The following is a 6,470-nucleotide window of genomic DNA, read 5'->3' on the forward strand; positions in this document are numbered from 1 at the left end:
TTCCACGCACCACCTCATACTTATTGTGGCCCCACAGTGCTATGTGCTTCATTATTGCTGCATTCCGCTTCCCCTTGTTTTTTCAGGTTATCTTGGTGGTTGCTTGAGTAATTCTTTCCTTCGTTTATGTTTACGCCGAGGTACTTATATTGCTTCACTATGGGTGGGTATTACTTACTGTTGAATGGACACCACGAAGTTACTCGTATCATCACTAAAGATCATAATTCCCGATTTCTCCGTGCTAAACTTAACGCCTATATTTCTTGCTGCGTTTCGACAGGTATTCGTAAGTGTCTGTAAATCTCTTGTATTGTCCGCTAGTAGCACAATGTCGTCGGCTACATCAGTCTAGGCTATGGTGTTGGGCTCCTGAGCACGAAGTCGCGGGATCGAATCCCGGCCACGGCGGCAGCATTTCAATGGGGGCGAAATGCAGAAAACACCCCGTGTAATTAGATTTAGGTGCGCGTTAAAGAACCCCAGGTGGTCGAATTAATCCGGAGTCCCCCACAACGGCGTGCCTCATAATCAGATGGTAGTTTTCGCATGTAAAAACCCATTTATTTTTTCTACATCAGTCCAGCGACCTTCTGTTGCACCATTGTCTCCATTACGCATGTAGGATAAATCAAAACCTAATTCGCTCTTTTCCAGTCGTCTTTCTATACTCTAACGTAAAGCGTGAACGACAATGGTGACAGAGGGGCAACGCCGACAACAAGCTGCTACCCCGGAGATGAGAGCTCGGGAAGCGGCGGCTAAACGCCAGAAGCGTTGTCTGCCGGAGACGGCAGGCGCCGATGCGCGGTTCAAGCGCGATTTCCTCGATCGCAGTTTCGGGCACAGCTGCAAGGTGTGTGATCGCCTGTGGTTCGAGAGCGCGCTGACCAAACTCGGCAACATACGAAACGAACAGTCACGAGTCTACGCCGTCGCAGTGCTGCAGCAAGAGTTCTGATCCTCCGGTGGCTATCCCAGTGAGTACGTGGTTTGCTCGACGTGCAAAGATTCCTTGGTAGCCGGCAAGGTCCCTGCAATGCAGCCACATATCACACACCGCATATATATCGCCGCATATCACGCACTGCACTGTTTCGTCCCACTCATCATGATTCACTTCGTGGATATGCGGTGATCTTTTTAGACCGTTTTAGGTTAAGCGTACTCAAACATGAAGCGACGCTACGCCACTAAACCCTAACGTCACTCAGTAGGAACGTTACAAAAAGATCCCGCTGACTCATGAAATTAGTTTAACGGGAACTGTATCAACAGCGGGGCTGTTTAAGGCGGAGGTTGGCCGGTATAACGGTTTCATTCACCGCCACCGCGCTCTGGCAACGCTGTGCCCGGCATCCCGCGCCCCTAGGAAACTTCCGGTAGCCGTTTCTTTGCTCGTTTTTGCTGGTATTTGTTCGCTCGCGCGCATCGTCCTGCGCATATTCTGTGTTATTTTAACACGAAAGTGTTTTATGCCGGGTCCACCAAGACTTCACTGACGTATTTCCGTCACGGAAATACGTCATAGAACATAATAAAAAGACCAGAAGAAAAGTTCCACAAACATGCAAAATTTGGAAATCGAACCCACGACCTCTCGGTCCGCGACGATAGATCGCCGAGCGTTTAACCCATTGCGCCACAAACGCATTTGCAGAGAGCTACACAGACGCGCCTTATATATCTAACACTCCTCCGTGTACCCGCGCTCTTGCTCGGGGCGGTGCCGCCGCCTACGAGCAGAAAGAGAAGTACTGCATTATGACACTAACGCGCACCGACAGTGAACGCTTCGGTGGTCTCAGCACTACGACGCCTCGATGCCAGCATTCGAAGGGACGCTGGCATCAAGAAGCACTACCAACTACTAGGTGGCGTTCACCGTACTCAGCACAGCGGAGCGTGGCCTCCGCAATTAGCTCTGAAAATGTTTCTGAAGTTGATCGCGGAGGCTGCAATTACGACGCGCTGTACGCGCTGATTTGACTCGGTGACGATTCAGTTACGTGCTTTGTCTTGCGCGTTGTATTAGTGTGTCAGTTACGTGCTTCGTCTTTCGCGTTGTGCTAGCGTGTGCAGCGTAGTGCAGCTTCCATATGCACGACGGTTGCTCATGGTCATCGACGTTGGTAGTCGTGATGGAGGAGACGTGCCACCAGGCGTCAGCGTGGGTGCATCAACGCCTAAGGGCGCTTTAGCCACAAAACACCAATAGACATTATATATCAATGTGCAATAAACATTACACTACTTCTGTGAAGACCTTTCACTTTCGTTTCACTTTCGTGTTCTATACCGATTCTATATAAGAGGGATCAACCACATTTTTTTTAGGGTATATCGATGTAAGTGCGACTTGTGGCATTTAGTGTGTTGCGTGAGGGCGAGTAGCTCTTGGAGCATCGACTGTTTTCATTACGTTTATTCGTCAACGGTGTTTTTCAAATCTGGGAGCCTACCAGGAGCTCCCAGATTTGCTCTGCTCACTTAATGCAAGGTAGGTTACTGCGTGGAGTAGCCGGACTGCTATAATGCTGAATAATAAAAGTGCTACTGCGCGATTGTTCTGGCCGTATGTCGTGTAACTCAAGCGAGGGCAGCGACTCTCGCCCCGAGTTGGCCGCTCGTCCAGTTTCTTGCCTCGGCGTGGGTCGCCATGCTACGAACATGAGTTAAAATTATTGTTTAGCGGCTGCCATGCTGCCGCCGTTTTATTTTAATGTTTTTCGTATCGGGGGCACAAGTGCACTTCTGCAGCTCTACTACCCTAGGTACATGTGCGCATTGGTTTATCATGTTTAACCGCCTCCCACGCAGCGGGCCTGGGTTCGATCCCGGCGGAGAGCGGGTACTTTTTAACGTCCCAAAGCGATTCTGGCTATGATGGACGCCGCAGTGGAGGGCTCCGGATAATTTCGACCACCTGTGGTTCTTTAACGTGCACTGACATCGCACAGTACCGGACCTCTAGCATTTCGCCTCCGCACAGTACGCGGACCTCTAGCATTTCGCCTCAAACGAAATGCGACGGCCGGGGCTCAAACGGCGTCTTTCGGGTCAGCAACCGGACACCGTAGCCGCTGAGCCACCACGGCGGCATGTGAGCATTTGTATCGGCATCGCAGAGGAGAGTCGCAGAAAAGGTAGCAATTTCCGTGCATGCATGTAGGAAGTTTCGGCCACATTCTAAAAGCACTTACGAATTAACGGAGGCCAATTATGGATTGCGATCTCGTGCCCAACACTACATGTTTCATTTTGTTAGAATTGTGGTAAATTCGTGAGCATTTAAGTTTGTCCCATTTCAGTCGACCTATGCTTCTTGCACTAATGATGACTTTTGAGAGTGTACGGTTATTTGTGAATGCATATTGAAAAGCAGAAACAAGGCATATTACGCAGAAAACATGTGCATGTACACATGCAAAGCTTACCACTTCATCATCCATCTTGCAGCAATAGAAGTTCCATTGCGAAATGCAAAACGCCCGTGTGCTTGTGTTGTAGGGCACCTTAAAGAACCCCAGGTGGTCAAAATTAATCCAGAACCCTCCACTACGGCGAGCCTCGTAATCAGAACTGGTTTTGGGACGTAAAACCCCAGAAAGAAGAAAAAATTGTCATTAAAGTTTTTCTAGTTTTCGGCAGTCCCATTACCTGCCTTGAAGACCGCAGTCTGCCTTCATTGCATGTCCTCACTAAGATGCTCCGCTTGTTGCTCCGGGGTTGTAACTGAGGGAAGGTGTTTGGAGCTCGGCAAAAACGAAAATCGCGCGACATCATCGTCCAGCAGATCGGGCAGCTCTCTGCCACTAAACATCAGCTTTTGGCGATACCGATCGTTTGCTTCGGTGCTAAGCGCCTTAGAGGAGTCGCTCGTCATGTGCCTTCACTTCGCCTAGACATGTCAACGCTTCGCCTCTTGAAGGGCGTGGTGCGCCCAAGCGAGAATCTGCGCGTCGGCGGCGGGCCGATCCGGAATACCGTGCTGAAGTTGCAGCCGAGAGGAGGCATCGTCGAGTCGAAGATCCCGAGTTTCCAGATCGAGAACGCGAGAATCTGCGTTTGAGTGTCCAGCGTCGTCGGGATAGCGACCCTGGTTGTAGCTTGGTCGATCACAAGCTCCTGCGTGTGCTCCAGCCTTGCACCACAAGTGCAAGGTGCGCTCATTTTCTTTTCGGTTATTTATTGTGATTTCACAAACTTAACATTTTATACCCGTGCCACACGGGCAAAGTAAGGTGCACTTTGAGCGAGTGAAATTCAGCGCGCTGAGTGCCACTTTGGCGGTGCGCTGCTACACGAGAAAGAAAAGAGTTCTTTCAAATTGATGGCCATGGCGACCGGGAGTGAGACGGGAATGCATAGATTTACTAATATAAAAATGTGTGCACGAAAACAGTTTATTATTGTTAGCAACAATATTTACAATCCACCTTCATACGCGCCGGCAACGACGGCAACTTGACCAGCAACAGTCAAAACGACTCGATCCGCCAAACTGCGCAGTCATTATCCGGCGTGGTCGTGAACAGCTCGAGAGTGAGTGGTTCTTTTGCTTTTCTTGTTGTTTTGTTGGGGTGTGGCACATTTTATTACCTTGTAACGTTAGTAATTTAAAACAATGTTATTAAAAATTGCTCCTGACTCTTCTTTCACTATGACTTTGTGTATCTCCTAAGCATTGCTAACGAGGCTACACACTTCGCTGCCGCGAAGTGAGTTCGCCGAACACACTCGCCGGCGAGTGCGCTCTGCAGTAAGCGTCACTGCAGAGCACTGCACTTCAGTAGCTCAGAAAAGACCTTTATGGGTAGCATTTCTAGATATTAAAGGAGCTTATGACAACGTAGACAGGGGATTGTGGGATATTCTTCAATACGAAGGCATAGATGACGATTTCGTGGAGCTGCTGAGGGAGATATATAGAGACAACCAAGTACAAGTGGTATGGGAAGGTAGAAAAGGTAATGAAATGGTGGGAATTCACCAAGGATTGAAGCAAGGATGCCCTCTGTCACCATTGTTGTTCACGCTTTACGTCAAGGGTATAGAAAGACGACTGGAAAACAGCGAATTAGGTTTTGATTTATCCTACATGCGTAATGGACAAATGGTGCAACAGAAGGTCCCCGGACTGATGTACGCAGACGACATTGTGCTACTAGCGGACAATAAAAAAGATTTACAGATACTTGCGAATATCTGTGGGAATGCAGCGACAAATCTATGCCTTAAGTTTAGCACAGAGAAATCAGGAATTATGATCTTTAATGAACACACGAGTAACTTCGTGGTGTCAATTCAACAGCAAGTAATACCCATAGTGAAGCCATATAAGTACCTCGGCGTACACATAAACGAAGGAAAGAATTACTCAAACAACCACCAAGATAATCTGAAAATAAAGGGGAAGCGGAATGCAGCAATAAAGAAACACTGTGGGGCCACAATAAGTATGAGGTGGTGCGTGGAATCTGGAAAGGAGTAATGGTGCCAGCGCTAACACTTGCAAATGCAGTTATATGCTTAAAATCGGATATATTGGCGGGTTTGGAAGTTAACCAAAGATCAGTAGGCCGGTTGGCTTTGGGAGCTGAGCCCACGGTAATACCACAAATGAGGCAGTGCAGGGTGACATGGGTCGGTCCTCTTTTGAAGTCAGAGAAGCACAGAGCAAAATTAGTTTTGAAGAAAGGCTCAGGAACATGGATGAAAATAAATGGGCGGCTAAAGTGCACAAGTATCTCTACATGAAAAGCGTGGACACAGAATGGAGGAAGAGGTCAAGGAAATTGGCAACCAAGTACAGGATAATCGAGACTGTAAATGGACAACCGGAAGTCATCAGAAAGAAAGTGAGAGAAATAGAGACCGTGAATTGGATGCAATAAATGCAAACAAACAGGACAATGGAGATTTACGAGAATGAGAAAAAAGAAATTAGAAGGGAAAATCTGTACGATAACACAAAGGGCAGTGCCTTGCTTTTTGAGGCTCGAGCCGGTTGCCTAAGGACGAAAACATATCGGAACAAATATTCGGAACTAGATGAGACATGTGCATGCTGCAGTAAAGATCCAGAAACCACTCAGCACATCCTGATGGAATGCGACGGGATCCACCCAGCAAGAACCGTAGGTAACGTGCAACTCCCAGAAGCGCTTGGTTTCGAAGTGGAAGGAAACATAAACAGATCAGCCGTAGAGATCAGCAAAAGACGATTGGAGTACTGGTGGAAAAAAAGCAGGGAAAATATGGATACGACCTGATCTCTTAAAATCATAGGCAGCGGCACAAGGTAAATTTTTGAAAAGGAAAAATAACAATGAGAGGTATACAAAAATGCTAGATAAGGAACATGTATAGTATACCTCATTAAATCAAGCAGGCTAGGTGACTATTTGTCGCCGCCCCGTTTCAAAGGGGATGCCAATAAATCATCATCATCATCATCACTAAGCGTT

This window comes from Dermacentor silvarum, chromosome 2 (assembly GCF_013339745.2).
Source record: "Dermacentor silvarum isolate Dsil-2018 chromosome 2, BIME_Dsil_1.4, whole genome shotgun sequence".
NCBI lineage: Eukaryota > Metazoa > Arthropoda > Arachnida > Ixodida > Ixodidae > Dermacentor > Dermacentor silvarum.